Source organism: Dipodomys ordii, unplaced genomic scaffold (assembly GCF_000151885.1).
Source record: "Dipodomys ordii isolate 6190 unplaced genomic scaffold, Dord_2.0 Scaffold2, whole genome shotgun sequence".
NCBI classification, from domain to species: Eukaryota; Metazoa; Chordata; class Mammalia; order Rodentia; family Heteromyidae; genus Dipodomys; species Dipodomys ordii.
In genome coordinates this window covers 33716479-33739653 of record NW_012267218.1, presented here as the reverse complement: position 1 = coordinate 33739653, position 23175 = coordinate 33716479, and the positions used below count along the sequence as shown (strand labels likewise).

The 23175-nt window shown below is 43.0% G+C and overlaps 1 protein-coding gene across 1 annotated transcript in view; it reads left to right on the top strand.

Moving 5' to 3' along the window:
- Prkch (protein kinase C, eta) overlaps positions 1-23175 on the top strand; it is a 228744-nt gene that overhangs the window by 50198 nt on the left and 155371 nt on the right. The gene's annotated exons all lie outside the window — the stretch shown is intronic.

The window sequence follows — 23175 nt, the reverse complement described above, 5'->3', positions numbered from 1 at the left end:
AAAGGCGTTTGTGCAGTCAGTGAGACAAACTCAGAATTTATGTCATTAGGCAGTTAATCAAAAAAAGTGGAATGTTATCAAAGAACCTATTTTAATAGCAAATTCCTTTTTAAGATGATTTGCTATACAGAAAATGAAGAAGTAAAGGGAAGTGAGGAAACTATGAAATTTAAAAGAGTATTCATAAATCCTTGCTGATTTGAATGTCTTTGCTATTTTTAGTAATATCACTTACTGATTGCAATCCAGCCTACAAGAAATAGTAGATTGACCCTCAGAGTATTTGAGGATAGCGTGCTCAGTTATTCCCATGCACCATTATAGATTTGTAAGAGTCAAGTTTTGTGTGACTCTGCCATAGAGGAGGGGAAGGCATAATCAATTGTTCTGCTCTGGTCATAACAGCAAATGATCAAGTTCCTTTTTTCATATCTGTGTTGCCTTGGCCAGTGTTACAGGAGATGTATGAAGCTACATAGTATGTTGATAACCCTTTATAATCTAATCCCAGAGGTACATGGACAAGTAAGGAGTTACATCAGCCTTGGAGAAGCAGATCTCTAGAAAGGGAGTGATGGGGGCACAGGTGATAATCAGCATACCACAGTGTGATATACATCACAACTTGGGGCTTGGAGATGGCAGAGCATGTCTCTTGCTCCATGCAAGAAAGGCGGCCAGAGCCGGGCGCTGGTGGCTCACACCTGTAATCCCAGCTACTCAGGAGGCTGAGATCTGAGGATCATAATTCAAAGCCAGCCCAGGCAGGAAAGTCGGTGAGACTCTTCAATAAACCACCAAAAAAAGTGGCACTATGGCTCAAATGGTAGAGAGAGCTTAACTTGAGCTGAAGAGCTGAGAGACAGCGCCCAGGCCCAGAATTCAAGCCCCGCAACTGACAAAAGAGAAAGAGAGAGAGAGAGTGAGGGAGGGAGGGAATGAGGGAGGGAAGGAAGGAAGGAAGGAAAGAAAGAAAGAAAAAGAAGGAAGGAAGGAAGGAAGGAAGGAAGGAAGGAAGGAAGATGGCCAGGGTAAGGCTTTCTGGAGAGATCAGCTGGCCTGAGTTTCAGATGATGATTAGGATGTATCAGGTGATGAATGAGTGTGAGAGAAGGAAGAGGAAATCTAAGCAAAGGGAATAGTGTGACTGATGTTAATGTTGTTCAACAGTCTGTGTGCTTGCCCTCATAGGCTTTTCAGTCTCACTAGAGTATAAATCATATAGTCCTATAAGAATCAAGGACTCTCTAGGAGAGTGGTATAATTGGGAATGGGGCCATGAAGAACCAGGTGTACGCTCTAAGGGTTCAGAGTCTATGCTGGTGTTGAAGAGCCATCGAAGAGTGTTAGCCATGGGTGTCAGTGGTCTAGTTTGCCTTTGGGATGGGTTACGATAGCAGCACAATGGATCATAGATGTGAGGCTAGAGAGCAAGAAGCTATCATACTAGGCCAGATGTGACAGAATTCATATATTAAAAAAAGAAGAGAAGGAGAGGGCTGGAGGTAAGAAGATAGGTTTGAGCAGTGCCCAGGAGGAGAAGTCAATGTGACTTTGATCAATGGGCTATAAGGAATGAATAAGATAGAAGAGGTCAAAATGACCCCCGATGTTCTGAAGTCATTAAGGATATTGGGAATCCAAGAGAATAGACTGATTTTTGAAGTGTCTGTCTGGCAATTGAAAGTGATTCTGGTGCTCTGGAGAGATGGGTGACTGGGACAGGAATTTGAGAATCTGCACAGAGGCAGTGGTTAGAAGCATGGAGTATCTTAATGCCAAAGGACATAGACTGAAGAAGGGAGTGGACAGAAGATGGCACCCATGGATATTAGTGGGATGACTGGATGAGAGAAGATGTTTCCAGAAAAGACTCTGAAAAATGAGTCTGAGCTGGGCTCTGGTGGCTCAGGCCTCTAATCCTAGCTATCCAGGAAGCTGAGATCTGAGGATCGCTGTTCAAAGCCAGCCCAGACAAAAACGTCTTATGTCCACTTAACACCCAAAACTGGAAGTGGAGGTGTTGCTCAAGTGGTAGAGCACTACCCTTGAGCGAAAAAGCTAAGGGACAACGTCAGGCCCTGAGTTCAAGCTGCAGTACTGGCGTGTGCACGTGTGTGTGTGCGCGTGTGCACATACACACACACACACATAACAGAGAATGGATCTGAAGGTAGCACCTGTCCTGTTTTAGAAGTGGGGAGCAAAGAATTCTAAGAAGTTGTGGTCAAGATAGCTAACCTTAGGTCACCCTTAGTGTTTGCTGAAGTAGGCAGTGAGGGAGTCTGGGTCAGGATCTGGAGGAGAGTGGAGACCATTTGGAATAGTCTAGTCCCTGAGGGACATGAGGGATGAGATGACTGGGGGAAAGTCAATGTGAAGGCTGAGATGAAAAACCATTGATTTATAGTTGCCCCCATCCAAGGACTAACCAGGCCCAACCCTGCTTAGCTTCTGAGATCAGATGAGATCAAGCATATTTAGGGTGGGATGGCTGTAGACCCACACCTGTTTGTAGTAGCAGAGGTAGCAGATTGGGCTAGGGGAGAGTTTGGCAAGTTACATGCAGCAGGAAGGCAAGGTGTAAGGGTGCATGTCAACTTGTGTGCAGGGGTGGTAAGAGTAGAGAAGGAAATAGGGCCAGAAGATATCAAAGATCTCTGAGATCTAAGAGGCTGAAAGGAAGAAGCTCATGGACTTGGAGGGCTCTAAATTTAGGACAAAGAACAAAATGTAATCAGAAAAGGATAAGAGGTTTAACATGGGGAGGGTTGTAGAAATGAGCCTTTGTTCTACTGGCACTGGCATTCAATCACTAGACTGAAAGTGTGCGATAGTAAGTTTTATTTGGGTATTTTAGATAGGCATATTTGAATAGGTCCCAGGAGTTTGGGGTGGTCTCAAGGGGTAGGGCAGGCGTAGCCCAGAATCTCTGAGGATGTCTGTGGTGAGACTTTTGCCCTTTGGTTAGGTGTGGAGGAAGGTTCGAATTCTGTCTTTTTCAGTAGGAATTAAGGGAAAGCTTTGACAATGAAGATGATATATGACAATACTTCGTGTATTTGTACTTCTCAGAGCCATTTCTCTGTGTTGGCTCTTTAGTTCGGCATTCTGAGTGACCTATTTAGAATTAGTTTTTAGTTTGTTAGTTTCTGGAGGAGAGGTAGGAAGGACTATCTATTCCACATGTTTATCTGGGTAACTAAGTGGATTTGTAACAAGAAGCACTGAAGCTGTGGGCTGGCAGCTTGCACCTGTAATCCTAGCTACTTGGGAGACAGATCTGAGGATTGTGGTGTGAGGCCAGCCTGGGCAGACAAATCTAAGAGACTCATCTTCGGTTAACTTGCAACAAGCCAGAAGTGGTGCTGTGGCTCAGTGGTAGAGTACCAGCCTTAAGCTTAGGGATAGTACTCAGGCTGAGTTCAAGCCCTCCCCCCAACCTACACACACAAAAGCACTGAAAAGTATAAAGTCCATTTGGTATTTAAGAAAAACAAAAGATAGGGGCTGGGAAGGTAGCCCAGTGATAAAGCCGGAAGTGGCTCCGTGGCTCAAGTGGTAAAGCACTTGCCTTGAGCTGAAGAGTTGAGAGACAGCACCCAGGCCCCCAGGCCCAGAGTTCAGGCCCCATGACTGACAAAGCAACAACAACAAAACAAAACAAAAGATAGAAGCTGCACTGTATGCACTTGAATTATATATGGTGATGAATTTAGATGTATTCTCATTTAAAGTTTCACTTGCAATTTTTTTTATATTTATGTAGTTGATTTCATGATGCTCAGGGAAGATCCAAACATGTCCCTTTCACATGCATTTTGTGGTCTTCTACTGTGAGTCAGGTGATGAGGACATGGGAGAAAGAGCTTTTGATCCTTGCCTCCTAGAGAGCTTCAAGCCGGAATGGAAGGCAGTGTTTAAGTAGCAGGGTAGGCCCAGATGAAGGCAATAGTTCCCGGAGGACTTCTTCAGACAGGAGTCCCTTTAGACTGGGCAGTAAAGAGGTAATGAATGACAAAGGTGTCAAAGGACAAGATGCAGAGGTATGGAATCCTGGATATATGACTAGAGCCTTGTTCTGTCTCACCTTTTACCTCAATTTCCCAATCTGCAAAAGGGAGGGATATGTGCCTCTCCCAGGCTACTACAAGATGAGACCCTGAGGCAAAACTCTTTTGTAAATTAGGCCCAGTCCTTCCACTATGTACAAGAGGTAGGCATTGTACATATAATTATTTAATTAATTTAGTGCTGGTACTGGGACTTGAACTGAAGGCCTGGTGCTCTCTCGCTTGGCTCTTTTTTTTTTTTTGCTCAAGGCTGGTACTCTATAGCTTGAGCTATACCTCCACTTTTTGGCATTTCATTAGAGATAAGAGTCCCATGGACTTTTCTGCTCCTGCCAGTTTTAAACCTTGATCCTCAAATCTCAGCCTCCTGACTAGCTAAGATTACAGGCATGAGCCACCAGCACATCCTTTTTTTTTTTTTTTTTAACTTTTAGGTTATCCATTCTATTGTTCAAGTTTTTACCAAGTAGGATTCAGAAAATTACCTGTTGCCATACATTTCCCCCCATTCTTGTAGTCCTATTTCCCAATAAGCAGATATTTGGAAGATTCTAAAGAAATTTTAAGCAAGTATTATACAAATTACTTCTTTGGGAAAATTGTCTCTATGGCTGTGCATCTTTTTTTATTTCTTTATTTCCTTGAGAAAATAGCATGGTTAATAAGGATGCAAAACAGGAGAGGAGCAGGATCCAAACTTAGGAGGAAAATATGTCGTAACTTTATTGTTCTGTTAGCCTGGCCTCCTTGTGCAAGTTCAGTGGAAATTAAATTGCAGGTTGGCTGATGCCTATTTTGGGTAAATCCAGCCTGGCACTCAACACTTTGGAAGCAAGGGCTTCAGAGTTCACGAGTTTCCTGAGTATAAGCAAATGGGTGTTGATGATTTCAACCTTACTGTTAATTGCTTTGGGGGAATATGAATGGTATTCATTATGCACTGAAGCTTTACTCAGATTCTGTAAGTAATGTGAGTGCTTCTTGTACAGTCAATGGCTGTCTAGCATCTCCAAGCTCCTGGGCTGTTTCTGTAATGATGATGAAAACTATACCAGAGAACCTGTGGTCTCCCCAGAATGTACAGAGAGTAGCTCTCTGTCTGGTCTTTTCCTGCTGATTGCTTTCCTCTCTAGTGTAGCAGTAAGATGCATTCAACATTTGAATTCAGAAAGAGAGTAATCTTTTCCTGAGTGTTTCCACATTCCTATGCATTCCACTGCTTCTGGAACTGGCAGGCTTTTTTTTCTTACTTTGATGGACTAGCTATCTAAAGCTTAGAGAAAGCAGAAGGTGCATTCTAGTGTAAGAGAGGAGGGTGAAGGAAGAAAGGAAGGAAAAGGAAGGAAGGAAGGAAGGAAGGAAGGAAAGAAGGACGGACTTGAATTACATTCATGGAGAAGCAAGAGTTCTCAAAGGGACCTTTATCCACCCTTACCCCAATTTTAATAAATGAGATGCTGCTACTTTGGTTGTGCGTGTGTGTGTGTGTGTGTGTGAGAGAGAGAGAGAGAGAGAGAGAGAGAGAGAGAGAGAGGGAGAGAGAGAGAGAGAAGCAGAGACAGAAAGACAGGAGGTCAGGCCTGATATAACTGAAGGTGAAGTCATCATGGGCGAGGTCACTGCTTGGGACCAGGCCCAGCTGCCTGTTGGTGCTATTATCCCCCCAAAATGTCTCACCCAGTGTAGTGTCTGGTCACACAGTAGGTGCCTGATAACTGTTTACTCGGTGAATGGACGTTGGAACCAGCTCCTTAATCTGGCCTCGTTAGTTTTTCTGTGATTTAGAATCATTATTATAGAAGGAACATGATGGTCTAAAGAGCATTTGTGTCCTGCTTGTGACTTTCTTGTAATATAGAAGTAGACAATGGACTCCTAACCTGGGAGTCATTGGAGGAGCCTCTGGAAAATGGTATGCAAAATTGGGACTTTCTAGGGAGAAAAATCCAAGGAGCCTTTGACCAGAGAGGCTGAGAGCCATTGTGTTCTCCTCCCATGATGCCTGTGGGCTGCCGGGTAGCCCCAGCAGCCTCTTGTCCCAACACCTGCTGTGGATTCCCAGCCCCACCCTGCCTATTGCCAGCGCATCCCCATATTACCCGTAATAGTGCCCAAAAGAGAAACAGTCACCCAAGATGAGCTTGCCTGGGAGCCATGTGTTTCCTGGTGGGGAGAAGGTACCACGCTCACCTGCTGTCTAGCTGCTGCTTATGGGGATTCCCGCACATTTCTGACACAGCTATGAACTTCCGAGGCAGGACTGTTTCCACACTGCTGCTTTGCAGTGTGTTTACAAGAAGACAGAGGAGGAATGGAAGCTTGATGGTGGATGTGTGGATGAAGTGCCCTTTGGCAACTCCTGGTGACTGGTGTTAGTATTCCTCCTCTGTAAACACTGGGCCAGTACTAATGACTTCCGCTTTCTTACCTGACTGGAGCCAGAAGAGCTGATGGACTTGATAGACTGCGTGCTGTGGAAGTTTGAGAGAGAGAGAGAGCGAGAGCGAGAGAGCGAGAGAGAGAGCAAGAGAGAGAGAGAGAGAGAGAGAGAGAGAGTGTGTGTGTGCGTGCGTGTGCGCGCGTGCCCCAATACCTGAGGTTTGAACTTAGGGCCTCATGCTTTTGCTTAGCTGTTAGCATTCAAGTCTGATGTTTTACCACTTGAGCCATATCTTTACTTCTGAATTTTTGCTGGTTAATTAGAAATAAGAGTTTCATGGACTAATATGCGTAGACTGGCTTTGAACCACAATCCTCAGATCTCAGTCTCCTGAGTAGTTAGGACTATAGACTATAACACCTGATTGGAAGTTTGATTTAGTATGTAAATTTTATTTTTAAGAAATTTAGCCAGGTGCTGGTGTCTCACACCTGTAATCCTAGTTACTCTAGAGGCTGAAATCTGAGGATTGTGGTTCAAAGCCAGCCCGGGCAGGAAAGTCTGTGAGAGTCTTATCTCCAGTTAACCACCCAGAAAACTGGAAGTGGTGCTGTGACTCAAGTGGTAGAGTGCTTGCCTTGAGCTGAAGAGCTGAGAGACAGTGCCCTGGCCCAGAGTTCAAGCCCCACTACCAACAAAAAAACAACAACAACAACAAAAGAAATTTAAAGCAAAGTTTATTTTAAAATTATAAATGCAGATTTTTCCTTCTCAAGTAAATTCATTAAATATTTTATTTTTTTTAGCCTTTGAAAAATGACACATTTGACACACCTGCTGGTTGCCAGTGGCTCATGCTTATAATCCTAGCTATCCAGGAGGCTGAGATCTGAGGATCACAGTTCAAAGCCAGCCTGGGCAGAAAGAAAAGTCTCCATAAGACTCTTAAGTCTAATTACCATCTCACAAACTGGAAGTGGTGCTGTGGTTCAAAAGTGGTAGTGTTAGCCTTGAGTACAAAATGCTCAGGGACAGTGCCTAGACCCTCACTCAGTTCAAACTGCATTACAGGCAAAAGAAAAGAAAAGAAAAAAAAGTACAAAGAAAAGAAAATGACATACTGTATTTGATTTATATATATATTTGATTTATAGGCACTCAAAAACACAGCTAATAAAGCTGGGTATTTATTGGAAATTGGTGGCAGAATTGTCACTCATGTATGCATGTATTATTCATTTTTCAGAAAATGTCCCACAAGCCACCTAATCCATGCTAGCCCCTGGGAGACAAAGGTTGGTAGCCTTTCTTCCTATATACACCTAAGCTGTCTACAGAGTTCCACAGTGTGCTGCAGACCTTGTTCTCTTTACCTTGAAGAATTCATGAGGATATACTAGGGAGATACTGTGTTGGCTGAGCATTGGGTTGTGACAACTTGATGTAAACTACGTGAAGATGCAGTAAAGAGGTGGTTTGCAAAGTTCAGTCTTCATGAAAATCACCTGCCAAAGGGTTTATTCAAACCTATGGTTGGACCCCACCCACAGTTCCTGACTCAGGGCCTGTGTCCACGCCCACCAAATTTCCAGGTAATTCTCATACTGTTGGCCTAGGGCTTGCATTTTAAGAGCCTTCACATCAGAAATACTTTTTTTTTTTTAATACTGAGGTTTGAACTCAGGGCCTTTATCACTTGAGCTGTACCCCTAGCCCTTTTTTTTGCTTTAGTGTTTTTCAGATAGATTCTTAAGTTTTTTTGCCTGGGGCCAGCTTTGGATCTAGGTCAGCCTACTTCTGGCCCTGAAGTAGCTGAAATTATAGGTGTTTACTCCATACCTTCCCCAAACAGCTTTTTTTTTTTTTTTAACACCTTAGGCTCTTGGAAACTATTATGTTGGTGATACTGGTTCCCTTTTTGGTTTCCTTCAGAAATTCAGATTCAAATTTGTAGCTCACATTTAATTGAATTTCAACTGGTTAAATCTTAATTGTGGCTGAGTACTGGTGGCTCATTCCTGGAATTTTAGCAGGCTGAGATGTGGGGATTGTAGTTAAAAACCAGCCCAAATAGGGAAGTCTGTGAGATTCATATATCCAATAAAGTACCAAAAAGCAAGAAGTAGAGTTATAGAACAAGTGGTAAAACACTAGCCTTGAGCAAAACAGACAAGCTCAGGGACAGTGCCCAGGCCTTGAGTTCAAGTCCAGGATCAGCACACACACACAAAATCTTAATTGTGCCCCCAGCTTGACCTCCCATTTCATTTTCCTCATTTTGATTTTTATGTTTATCATAATTTTACCCTGTATATTTCTGTAAGCAGACCCTGTTTTGTAGAATATACTACATAATGATAAATAGGATTTCAGTGTTCTTTTCTTTTAAATCAACTCCTAGATATTATATTGTTTGCACTATTAAAGGCATTAGCTATGGGAGTAGTTCTCTAGAAGTTTTGGATTTATTAATAGCATCTAGCCAAGGAACTGAAACACAATTAGGAAGAAGATGAAAGATAAGGCTCTCAGTAAAAAACAGAACTTTTTTCTTTTTTAGCTCAACATATCATTTTATGAGTACAGTCCATCTTGGTCAATGTCATCCCTTCCATTGCGGAATTTATTTTTGAATGTCCAATCCATAGATAATAATCTCCAAATGGAAATAGGTATACACCCCCCCCACGCATGCGCACATGTGTACACATCCCTGATGTAGATTCTGAAATACTTTAAAAAGTTGAAACTTCTTTTGGGTGCCAACATGATGCCACAGGTGGAAAATTCTGTGCTGGACTTCATTGATGGATCAAAAGTAAAAACCGAGGTACAGTCAACATCTTATATAAAGTTACCTTCAGGCTGTGTTCGAGGTATATATGAAACATGAATAAATTTCATATTTGGCCTTGGGTCCCACCCCTATGACACCTCATTAAGTATGTGAAACTGCTCCCAAGTCCTAAACAGAGGACCTTGATATACTAATGTAGAAAGGGAACTATACCCACCCTTCGAGCTATGGAAGGAAAAGAACAGGGCTGGAGAGAAGGTGAGAAGCGTTACGGACCAGGGTAACTCCAAGGTTTGCTAAGCATCAGTGGGTAGAGACTCAACATTATGGATCTTTCCAGGTGTTGGTTTGCAGGGCCTGGGATGGGGCCTGTATCTGTGTCTTCATCAATACAGGGAGGAATTCTGGCTATTCTTACTCTGTAAGCATTGGGCAGAAAAATGAAAGGTTAGGCTGCCTGGAATAGCTCCAAGGCTATCCATATCTGGATAAGAAGTTCCTGTTCAGAGTTTCTGCAACTTTCCCTGAAATTGAATAGTATCAGACATGAGATCATTAATATTACTCAGCCTTAGTTGCAGAAAGTATGTGTGATGTAGTTTGGAGCTGCTTTTTCCTCTCTTTTCCTTCATCTCATTTTTTCTCCCTTTTCTTGTCTCCTCTCTGTCTGTTTCTTTGATTTTTACCTCATGGGAAGTCATTTCAACAGCTTATCTGAAAACATTTTCTAGGAAAAGAAGCACTTTTGCTAGTACTAGTTCTAGGTCTTGAATTCAGATCCTGGGCACCATCCCTTAGCTTTTTCTGCTCAAGGCTGGGACTCTACCACTTGAGCCACAGTTCTACTTCTGACTTTTTATTGGAAAGAAAAGTCTCACAGACTGACCTGCTTGAGCTGGCTTTGAACCACAATCCTTAAATTTCAGCCTCTTGAGTAGCTAGGATTACAGACATGAGCCTCTCATTCCCAGCTCAAAAAAGGAATACTTCTTTAAAAACAACAACAACAACAAAACCCAAACAAACTCCTCCAAAACCCAAACTCTTGGCCTCTTCTGCTAGGTCTTCTTGAGGAATATGGAGTAACTAAACATTACAGTGTGAAAACTTGGCTCCACCTGGGATGGACTGACAGACTGCTGGGGGCAGTTGGGACAGCTTAGTGTTGACATGATAGTGTAACATCTACAATCTGAAAAGGCCAGGTTTCTTTTGCACGGTTGCCTCTCGCCTTCTTTTACCTATAGGGGAAAGAATCAGAGTTTTCATTTGTAGTAGGCAACTACTAATTTGGATTTTTTTTAATTTTAATTTTTATTTTTTGTGAACATACTGTACAGAGGGGTTACAATTACATGGGCAAGATAATGTGTACATTTCTTACCAAGCATTGCAGCCTCCTCCTTTGTTTAACCTTCACATCCCTTCCCAGCTTCCCCTGGCCTCCCTAATTTGGATTTTAATATTTCTAAGAGTTACCTAGATTGAGCGTTCAGTGGAGGTAGTTTGCATTTAAAAGGCATGTTTCTTAAATAAATACACTTTTTAAAAATCTTTTGTGCCAGCCGGGCACTGGTGGCTCATGCCTGTAATCCTAGCTACTCAGGAGGCTGAGATCTGAGGATCGCGGTTCAAAGCCAGCCCGGGCAGGAGAGACCGTGAGACTCCTATCTCCAATAAACCACCAGAAAACCGGAAGTGGCACTGTAGTGGTAGAGCGCTTGCCTTGAGCTGAAGAGCTGAAGGACAGCACCCAGGCCCAGAGTTCAAGCCTCATGACTGACAAAAAAAAAAAAAATCTTTTGTGCCAGGCATGGGGCTTGAGCTTAGGGTCTAGGTGCTGCTCCTGAGCTTTTTTGCTCAAGGCTAGTGCTCTATCACTTGAATCACAGGTTCACCAAAAGGCCAGAGTCTTTTGGTGGCTAATTAGAGATATGAATCTGTCATACTTTCCTGCTTGGGCTGACTTTAAACCACGATCCTTAGATCTTGGCCTCCTGAATAGCTAGGATTCAGGTGTACACCACTAGCATCTGGCTAAGCACACATTCTTGGAATAGTTTTGAATTACAGAAAAATTATGAAGACAGGCAAAACAATTTCTATATCCTCTACACTGTTTCCTCTTGTATCTTGGTATAGTACATTTGTCACACTATATGAGACAATAATGAAACATTGTTACTAATTCAACCCATAGTCTATTAGATGTACTTGATTTTTACTTGCTATTCCCTTTCCCTGTCAGGGTTCTCTCTAGAAAACCATGTGATATTTATATTATGTGTCTCTTTAGGCCCCTCTAGTCTGTGACAGTTTCTTTGGTTTTGGTGAGTTTGACAGCTTGAGGGATATTTTATAGAGGGTCTTTATTTGGGTTTTGTGATGTTTCGTCTAAGGATAGGGTTTGGGAAAGGAAGACCACAGATATAAAGTACTATATTTCATTAAATCACAGAACATCTCATTTAACCTTAGCAATCAGTTATCCTGTATAAACAAGCATACTCCAATCCACATGACTTATCACTGTTGGTATGAACTATAGTTGTCTGGCTCAGGTGCAACTGTTTGTCAGGTGTCTTCTACAGTTACTTTTTTCCCAGTCCATACTGTACTTTTTGGAGAGAGTCGCTATGCACAGCCTACATATATGCTGTGGGAAATTCTGCTTCATTTTTTTGAGATGGAAGTGTATTTATGAATTATGTTGAATTCATACATTGGGGAGATATTTTTTTCCTTTCACTTAGCTATTCATCCATTTATATCAGTATGCATTTATGACTATTTATTTTACACCTTAGGTTATAATGTAGCACCTAATGGTTCTAGCACGACAAGAACTTCATTCTTAGTTCATATCCCTTCCTTCCTATGTGCCATCCCTGGAAACAACCATTTTTCCAAGGAACCCCAGTTTCTTTTATTGAAGAATTGTATTAGGAACCAAGATTGAGGCACTAAGTTTCCAAGTGTTATTGTAATACCATTGCTTTTCTCTCAGGTGACAGAAGAAGAAAATAGATGTGTGTCTATTAACCCTGTCTATATACATAGTGATAAATATTTCTATATGGATCCATCTATATTGTGTTAAATGTGATGAGTGCATACTGATACCTCCAACTGTAATATAGGACTGCATGGATCATTAACCATTCCCCTCAATGAGAAATAGCCTTATCAGTTATAATTAGTGCTTATGTGAAGTTCCTTTAGCCTTGAATCTGAGACTCCATTCATTTCAAAAATTTCTTCAGCCAAACTCTCCCCCACCCTGCTTTTCAGTGGCGTTATTTCATACATTTTCATACAGTTGATTCTCATTTGTGTTCTTCCTTACATATTCCATTCTAAGACCTGTTGGTGCCTTGAGTTTTATTTTAATTGCATTATTCTGGTTCATTGTGCTGTGAGATTTTATGTATTTTGATAGACCAGAGTGTTCTGTAATCACAGAACCATGCAGAATTATTTCTACTTCCCTAAAAAAATTCCCTAATAGCCTCCATTCATCATTTGGATTGAGTCCTGTTGAAAGTTTTCCCAACCAGCTGCATCTGATGCCAGTCTAGTTCTATTTCCAATCAATGTTCAGAAATTTGTCTGTTGTCAGTGGATCACCTGGTTGAAAAACTAGTTGAGTTATGGCTATGGTCATGAAACTAGTTCCTAAGACCAGGCAAAAGTTGACTTCTTAAGAAGTGAGAGAATGAGGCAGGTGACCTTTATGAAACTTCTTGTATTGTAAATATCAATTAACCAGGTTTATTAAAAGGTAAGTCATGCATGAAGGGTCTAGTTGCTGGATGGTGAATAATGGGGCTTGCACTCATAAAATCAATCCTAGCCCTGCCTGCAAGTACTTACTCATGAAGTCACTTACCTCCAGATGACAGTGCCATATGATGGGATAATGTGCTAGACTTTTCTTTACCCAGAAGAAGATAAAGGCAAATAGGTGAAGATAAAGGGAAAAATTGTCTGAAGTTTCTCGGGGACCCAAATGCCTCACAAGGCACAGGCAGCTTTCTGGACACCCCCTTTCTCTCGCTTCCCCCCCTTCTTGTGACATGGCTTTGGTCCCTGACACTTTGCTCTTTGAATTCTGCAATCTCTCCTTAGGGTCAGTTGTACTAAGTTTAGTTGTTCTATGGATGACTCGAACAACTTTGTCTTCAGCTAGGCTTAATTTTAACTTTCAGATCTCATCATCTCTCTTCTTGTCCAATACTTTTCCTTGAATGGCTCCCCCAAAATGTATACTTTTGTGTGCATGTGTGTGTGCGCCCATGCATGCGTGTGTGTGGGGGGGAGGGGGGGTCCTGGGACTTAAACTTAGAGCCTGGACACTGTCCCTGATATTTTCTGCTCAAAGCTAGTACTCTATCACTTGAGCTGCAGTTTCATTTCTGGCTTCTTGATGGTTAATTGGAGATAGAAGTCTCAGCCTTTTCTGCCCAGGCTAACTTCGAACCATGATCTTAGCTATTCAGCCTCCCGAGCAGCCAGGATTACAGGTGTGAGCCACCAGTGTCTAGGTTGGCAGGTAACTTCTAGAGGTAGAATTAAACTTTCTTTGTTTTTGTGCTGGTCCAGGGCTTGACTCAGCGCCTGAGCTGTTTTTGCTCAAGGGTAGTGTTCTACCAATTGAGCGACAGCTCTTTTTCCATAGAATGAAACTTTCAGTGAGGAGTGATGGGCACTAGTAGTATAAGGGCAACTTCCCCACAGAGTTGCTAGGGTGCAATGGGTATTAGAGAGGTCTACCTTTTATTTCCCAGTTTCTCTGCTTGGGCCTCCAAGTCTTCCTCTCCCTCCAGCAAATGTCTTCAGCACGGGGCTTCTTCCCTTTGTTGAAGGTACTTCCTCCATTACCCATAACTCTAAATTTGGGTGAGCCCTCCCATCTCTCAGCTTCCCTCTTCTCTGGCTCTTTTCTTCTGTCTCCTCAATGGACTTGTTTTTCCTTACCAGGGCTCGCTCTTGAAGAAGTTTGCTGACTCTTTTAGATCACACTTTTGAGAAAGAGTCTCAAGTAATCACTCAGGCCTTATCTTCACAATCTGTCTTTATTTCCAACTTCTTGCCAGATGTTTCTATTTGGGTGCCTTTGTGTCCAAATTTAACCACATTTCCTTCCTTCTCAAACATGTTCTTTCCTTCTGAGCTCCCTGGCTGATTAATGGCAATCAAGATTGGCAGTTTTATTCTGTGAAGGGCAGACAGTAAATATTTTGGGGTTTGTGGGCCATAAGGTCTCTGTCACAACTACAACTGGATGCCGCTTAATGATGGGAATAAATTCTGAGAAATGTGTTGTTAGGCAATTTTGCCACAGAACACAAACCTAGGTGGTATAAGGCCTGAATGTAGCCTCATGCCCTCCAGAGACCCAGAAATCAGATATATGAGATATCTTCTAGGTAGCACTCATACTATTTTATGATAAGCTTATATTTAAGAGTATTCTCTAAAATAATGATTTTTAAATGTACTATAGTAAATGCATAAGCCAGTAATATAGTTGTTAGTTATTACATATTACAGTGCATAATTGCATGTGCTATAATTATAGATGACTGTCAGTACTGTAAGCTTGTTTACCCCAGCATCCCCACAAATATATGTGTTGTTTTATGACATTGTTACCACTAAGATGTTCCTACATGAGAGGCATTTTTGAGCTTCATTATAATCTGATAGGACCACTGTCATATCTGTGGTCTGTTGATGAATCTCACCATATAGCACATGCCGTATGATGTAAATATCTGATTGAACATGCTAAGCATGCACTCCAGCACTAAACTACAGCCCAGTCCCCTCTGTCTCTCCCTCCCTCCTTTCATCCCTCCCTCCTTTCTTCCTTCCCTTCCTCCATCTTTCCCATCCTTCTTCCTCCCCTTCTTTCTTTCCTTTCTTTTTTTGTGCTGGTACTACTGCTTGAACTCATAACCTGGGCATTGTCCTTTATTTTTTTCTGCTCAAAGCTGGTGCTCCACTTTTAGCTTTTTGGTGGTTAGTTGGAGATAAGAGTCTCATGGACTTTCCTGCCTGGGCTAGTTGTGAATTATAATCCTCAGATCTCAGCCCCTTCAGTAGTTAGGATGACAGGCGTGAGCCAAGGACCCCTGGCCCAATCCCCCTTTCCTATGGCTCTTGTTAAATTCCCACTGATTACATTCTTCTGAAACCTTTTGTGTTTCTAGACCGTGGCTGCCTCCCTGTGTACTGGTCTGGTAGCAGAAATCCCCTTTTACATGTTGACCTCTATCTCGTTTTACATATTAACCTCCATCATTTCATATGAGGAGAACCCTTGAGGGAGTCCCCTCATCCTTGGCCATGAGGTAAAGATGATCTGGGCGCAGCCCTTCCTACTGTTCTTCCCACCTTTTCTCCTCTCTGTGTGGACATTCCTCCAGGCCTCCCCTAGTGCATACTCCCGTGCCAGCTCTAGCTTCTCCCAATGAGGTCTTGACTCAGAATGGCTTTGCCTTCTACTCATGGAAGTTTGCTTTTGCGCCTCAAGGCAGGTGCTGCTTCCCAGGAAGAGCTTTGCTCTATCTGGCCCAGTGAGTGTTCCTTCTCTTGATCTAAGCTGTGCTTTTGATGTTGCTGCTTACCTGTTCAGCTGGGATGGCACTGGGTTATAATTTGTATCTTGATACTCTTCCCTCCCTCTCTGCCTGAATTTCCAGCCCACTCAGTTGACATGGGTAATGAACCAATGAACTCTATCTTTCCTTCAGATCTGCTCATTCTCTATGAGTCCCTGTCTCAGTGGTCCTTCATGGTATAGACTCCTTGTCTTCCTGTGTCACTTGTGTCAGTGATGAAGGCCACTGCTCCTTCCTGTGCATCTATCCCCCTTCTCTCCAGCCTCTCTGCTGCTGAATTCTACATCCCATCTGTATGGTCTGACATGTAGTAGGATGACGGAACTTTGCTGGTGGAAGCCCAGGTTTAGTGCCAGCCACACCCATCAGATGCATTTTCCTCTCTAGTCCCATTTCTGACCCGACTCACTGCATATCTGCTTTTAACTATATGTAACCCCCTGCCAGGTCCTGCATAATTTATGAGTACCTGCTCTTCCCCAGTCTACCTAGAAAGCTACCACTTCAATTTATAGGCATGACAACGTAAGTCTTTTTGTTTTGTTTTGAGTTTCCGTCTCTTCTTTTCTCCAGAAGACCAAAAGAAGTGGAGATGTGACAAAATACCTATTAGGAAAATTGCTCGGCCTTGCCATATTTTCTAATGAGCCATCAGAATCCGAGTGGTTTTGAGGGGACCCAGAGGATCCATTAGGCAAGTCTGGGAAGCATCTTAGAATGTTTTGTGTGTGCCCAATACGGACTTTCCACTCCTTTTTTGTTTTGGTTTTGTAGAGGTTTCTTCTTTCTGCCTCTGTTACAAATGGATGAGGAGAATCAACAGTTTGAATAAGTCTAGTGTTATTTATATCCATTAAAAATTGACATCTTTAATTTAAGTATGTTAGGATGGAACAAGGCAAGAAGGAATAATTATTTTATTGAAAAATAATTATTTTTACTTTTCTTAAAGGCTTATCTAAACCTGTGAGATTTAGGGAGAGGAATTATAGTAGAATGTTAAGTAGAAAAGCCTAAGGCCCTTCACTTAATTTGTGTTTTCAGTCACTCAAATACAGACACACACACACACACACACACACACACACACACACACACACAACACACACACACACACACACACACACACACACACACACACACACACACCCTATCTGTAGTCTTCTTGTTTTTTTTTTTGGTTCCGGTCGTGGGGCCTGAACTCTGGGCCTGGTAGTAAAAGAGTTTTATTTCTTGTAGAAAATAACACCTGGGGCTGGGAAGGTGGCTCAGTGGTAGAGCGCATGCCTTGCATGCCAGAGTCCCTGGGTTCGATTCCTCAGCACCACATAAGCAAAAAGAAAAAAGCCGGAAGTGGCGCTGTAGCTCAAGTGGTAGAGCTCTAGCCTTGAGCTGAAGAGCTGAGGGACAGCGCCCAGGCCCAGAGTTCAGGCCCCATGAACGGACCCAAAAACAAACAGAAAAGAAAAGAACACCTTTTGTGCTAGAACTTAGAGGAAAACAGGTTCTGAGATGTAATGATCTCTATTTAAACACAATGAGCATGGATATCTTTAGCTGCTGGTGCAGAAGACTTATTATGAGCCCAAGCAGTTCATTGGTGGTGTTCAGGTGGCTTTGGGGAGCTCAGAAACTTTCTGCCTGAGAATCATAGAACATTATGTATGGGAAAGGCTTGAAAGCTTCAACTCATTTTTGAGTACAAAGGCCAGCTGACAAGCAGGCATTGACAACATTGTGACCGGAGCTTGAGGCTCTCCCTACTTCCCCAGGTTCAGATTTAGCGGGACAAGGGATTAGTCACTAAAATGCTGTTAGTGTTTTCTTTCATGTGAAGCCAGTCAGAATGAATAAGGCTTGCAGTTTCTTGCTATCATTTTTCTTGTAGTTTTTAATCTGTGATACTTCTTAGGGTGCTTTCAACACATAGGTTGGATGCTGGTAGCTCATGCCCATAATCCTAGCTACTCAGGTGACTGAGATCTGAAGCCAATCCTGGCAGACCGATCTGTTCTTTTTTAGCAAAAAGTAAAGAAAGTAGAAATGTGGCTCAAGTGATTAAACCCTCAGCCTTGAATAGAAAGCTAAGCAAGAGTGAGAAAGGCTCTAAGATCAAGCCCCAGTACCAGCAAAAAAAATAAAATAAAAATAAATCAAATGAATTAAGTGCTTTTGACACATAAAACTGTGCCCGTTACAGAGCTGAGCACAGAAAGTTAGCAGGGTCATGTTCTGTGTTTGATCTTCCTCCTTTTCCCCTGAAACTCCTCCCACTTGTGGGACACCCTGTGCTACAGCATGTGTTGTTGACTTGTTCTTCAGGCTGCTGACTAACCAACTGAACTGTCTGCCACATCTCACCAGCCCCTGGACAAACTCTCCTTGCTCACCACAACTACCTCATGCCCCCTAGCAGGAGCCTCTGAGTGATACCATAAGTGTCCTCATCATTGGTCTTGGCAGTGAGCAGACAAGGCTGGAACACTAGGTCCTGTGGGCATGGCGAGCACCCTCAGGTACTGTGGCATGAGCCTGCCCAGGCTCCCAGGGAGATGACGATTTGTTGACCTTGTACCTAAAGCCAAGCAGCTGGCAATATGTATGTACAGTCCTGACAGCCCCGAGGGAGGTGGGCAAGGGATAGTTCTAGCATTCATGCCTTGGCCTCCACTCCTTGTGCAACTGTGGCCAGTTCTATACCTTCGCCGAGCCTCTTTTCCTTCATCTATAAAATGGAGGTAGTAACACTCACCCTTGCAGTTGCTGATAGTGATGTTGATCAAGCATTTGGCAATATGTTGTCACAGCTCAAGACCCTGCTGGTGCTTTTTATGAAAGAATGTGCTGAATGGGCTGTGGACCATGCATAGAATCTTAGCTACTTTGGAGGCTGAGATTTGAGGATAGCAATTTGAAATCAGTCTAGGCAGATAAATCTGAGAGATTCTTGTCTCCAGCTAATCAGCAAAAATCCAAAAGTGGAAGTGCTCAAGTGGAAGAGTGCCAGCTGTGAATAAAAAAGCTGGTGAGAGTGACAGGTCCTGAGTTCAAGTTCAGAGAGAGAATGACAGAGAGACACAGACAGAAACAGAGAGACAGACAGACAGACACAGGCATAGAGACAGAATCTAGAACTGTCAGTTTTAGCCAACAGTTTCAGCTGAAGAGAATCATGACGTGCCTTATCAAAATTTTCTGTTCCTTTGTTATTCATCTCTACTGTAATACTTAGAAAAGCAAAGGACAAGGGACACCTAGCCATGGAGATTAAGCAAACCTTCTCCCTTTGCCCAAATCAAGGAATTTTCTTTTTTTCACCATGCTAAATCCCTCTGCTTAGTCTAAGCTAAAATGAATATTGAGTAGCTCCAGTTTCCTGTCTATGATCAATCCTAATGCTTTTTGTGAAGGGAAATGGTTGTAAATTATTTCCAGTTAATTAAGTGAGTGTTTCCCTGGAGTCCTTTGTACAGGCTTCTGTCCAAGTCTGCCTAGAATGATGCATGGAGCATTAGAGCTAGAAAACACCCTCATTTTTGTGTAGGGGATGAACCAGGGATGTAAGTGACCTGCCCAATTTCTGCAAAGTGCTCTCAAGGCCAAGCAAATGCTGGCCCTGAGTGGGGAGGGAGAGAGGGGGAGGGAAGGAGATGTGAGGATAGATCCCAGTGGGTGCATCAAGCTGACTGTAATTTCTAAGCACTGAGCCATTGGCGGCCATATTCCACTGCTATTCCCCATAATGATCGTGGAGTGACAACAGTGTCACATAGTGTTTCACTCTGTAACAAATCACATGTATTTATAGATATAGATATGTCCTATTTTACAGGTGGTGGAATGACCTTCCTGTTTTGATCATGAGACCAAAATTGTTGAGATCCTTGGTTCAAGGACTTCTGCTAGCTAGACCCTTTGGCGAGAGCCCCAGAGAACTGCTTTGGAAAATCTTGATCACCTAGACCATGACTCTGACTCTGGGAGACATTTAGGGGAGGTGTGAGGGAATGGATTGATGGGTGAGGTGGAGACAGAGGCTTTCCCAGACAGTGTACACACTAGTAAGGGTGTGGCCAGGCAGAGGAGAGAGGTGTCAGGCCTGGCTAGAAGAGCAGGTTCACAGAATGGAATTTGGAATGGGAGGTTAGGGTGGATTTGAGGGGAGGCACCCCAAAGGGCGAAGTCCTCAAGGCTTTGATGGGCAAAGTAGATGAGAGGGGACACTTCTGAGAGGGCTGCATGATGGACAAAGGGCTAGGGAGCCTGAAATCCTCAGATATCAGTCTCCTGAGTAACTAGGATTACAAGCGTGAGCCACGAATGCCCAGCAACAGATATTTCCTAGAAGATGACATACACATTAAAAAATGTTCAGTATCACTCACTGATCATCAGGGAAATATAAATCCAAACCATACTGAGACATTGTCTCACTTCAGTCAGAACAGCTCTTTCAAAAATACAGCTGTCTTAACAAATACTAACTCAGGAGGCCGAGATCTGAGGATTGAGGTTCAAACCCAGTCCAGGCAGGAAAGGTTGTGAGACTCTTATCTCCAGTTAACCACCTAGAAACCAGAAGTGGATCTGTGCTCAGAGTGGTCGAGGGCTAATCTTGAGCAAAAGCCACTCAAGGACAGCGCCTAGATCCTCAGTTCAAGCTACAATCAACAATAACAACAAAATCCCAACAAGTGCTGGTGAAATTGCCAGCCCCATCATTGTGTCACCATCCTCCTGGGTGTGAAGTGCTGTCTTACCATGTGTCTTGTATTTCTTTCCTGGCTAATAAGGATGAGCATTTTACATGAGTATATTGGTCATTTATGTATCTTCTTTGGGAAAGTGTCTATTCAAATCCTTTGCCCATTAAAAAATGGAATTGTTTTTACATTATTGAGTTATAAGAGTTGTTTATATGTTGTAGGTACAAACCCTTTATCAGATCCATACCTTATTAATGTTTTCTCCCATTCTATGAGGTGTTTTTCACTTTAACATTACTGGGGGCAGCACAAGAGTTTAAAATTTTCTTTTTGTGCCAGTCTTGGGGCTTGAACTCAGGGCCTGGGAGCTGTCCCTTAGTTTTGTTTTGTTTTGTTCCCCTCAACACTAGCACTCTATCGCTTGAGCCACAGCTCTTATTCTGGCTTTTTTGGTGATTAATTGGAGATAAGAGTCTCATGGACTTTCCTTCTGTGGTCTGACTTTGAATCATGATCCTCAGATCTCAGCCTCCAGAGTAGCTAGGATTACAGGCATGAGCCACTGGTGCCTGGCAAGCATTTCAATTTTGTTGTAGTTTAATTTATTGTTTTTTTAATCACTTGTGCTTTTGATACTAAATGATACTAAAATGATAACCTTATCCAAGGTCAGGAAAATTTAACTTCAAGTTTTCTTCTAAGAGTTTTACAGTGTTATCTCTCACACATCAATCTTGAATTATTCTGAGTTAAAGCTTAAAGATGATGCTTGAGTCTGGCAGGCCCACCAGGTCAGAAAGGCGGGAACACACCTGTATAAGCATCTGTGATTCTGGGTGGTGGACTCTTCCGGCCATCTGCTAGAGCAGCTCGTGGCCTGTGAGTATAGGAAGGTCATGTTTGTGGCCCCTCTGGGCATTGTTGGAGGGAGTTGGTAGGGACAGGATGGCAGAGGCGGCCTGATTGTCTGTCCGCAGGCTGGTAGCAGCAGCTCCTACGCCAGCAACAGTTTATGTTAAGGTTGAGTATGTGTTCTCTGCCAGGCCTTTATATTGAAGATGAGGGAGTGGCTTTTAAAAATAACATGTTTTTGACTCGAAGCAAGTCAAGGCAGAGAGTAGAGACAATTAGAGACTGACATCCTGTTTAGTCATCTCTCCTGAGAGCTCTATTTTCAGAGCTGTTCTATAGAGGTTCGAAAGGGGTGTCAAGGCAATGAAGAGGATATTGTCAGTTGGCATTCCACTGTGATGCAAGGAGTTGATGTGAATATGGGGGTGATTGACAGTGTGGTGGCTTTGCTGGGAGTAGATTTTATGCAGAGGAAGGTAGGGATAGGTTGCCGGGATGGATGGGCAAAGCTTTTAGAGTCTATAAGAAACAGCCATCTTTATCTTTTTATTTTATTTTGTTTATTTATTTGTTTGTTTATTTATTTATTTATTTGTATTTATTTGCCAGTTATGGGCCTGAACTCTGGGCCTGGAGGCTGTCTCTCAGCTCTTCAGCTCAAGGCTAGCGCTCCACCACTTGAGCCACAGCGCCACTTCCAGCTTTTCCTGCTTATGAACCCAGGGCCTCAGGCAGGCAAGGCAAGCACTCTACCACTGAGCTACCCTTCTAGCCCTTTATTTTTTTTGGTCGGTCTTGGGGCTTGAACATAGGGCCTGGGCACTGCCCCTGAGCTTCTTTTGCTCAAGGCTAGCACTCTACCACTTGAGCCACAGTGCCACTTCTGGCTTTTGTTTTGTGGTACTGAGGAATTGAACCCAGGGCTTCATGAATGCTAGGCGAGCACTCTACCACTAAGCCACATTCCCAGCCCTTACATATCTTTTTTTTTTTTTTTACCTGGTCGTGGGGCCTGAACTCGGGGCCTGGGAGCTGTCCCTTAGCTCTTCAGCTCAAGGCTAGTGCTCTACCACTTGAGCCACAGCGCCACTTCTGGCTTTTTCTGCTTATGTGGTGCTGAGGAATCGAACCCAGGGCCTCATGAGCCACCTTCTCAGACTCCTTACGTATCTTTTTATGTCAGCTGATCCATAACAGTCAAGAAGAGAATGTGATGGAGTGGTGATGCATGCCTACAATCCCAGCATTTGGGGGGCTGAGACAGGAGGATCATGGGTTTAAATCCAGCCTGGGTTACATAATTCTAAGGGAACCTCAGTTATAGTGAGACCTTTTTTCAGAACAAACAAAACAAAATAACAGTAAAGAAGAAAGGTGAAGGCAAAACTTGTAAGCTTCTTTCCTTTCTGCTTCTTAAGACTGGTCAATCATGGGTGGGAACATAGAGACCCTACTTTTGTGTGTGTGTGCCAGTCATGGGGCTCAAATTCAAGGTCTGGGCCCTGTCCCTGAGCTTCTTTTCTCCAGGCTAGCATTCTACCACTTGAGCCACAGCTCCATTTCCAGGTTTTGTTGTTTGTTTCTTTTTTTGGTAGTTTATTGGAGATAAGAGTCTCATGGAGAGGCTGGGAAGGTGGCTCAGTGGTAGAGTGCTTGCCTTGCATGCCTGAGGCCCTGCGTTCGATTCCTCAGCACCACATAAGCAAAAAGAAAAAAAGCCAGAAGTGGCGCTGTGGCTCAA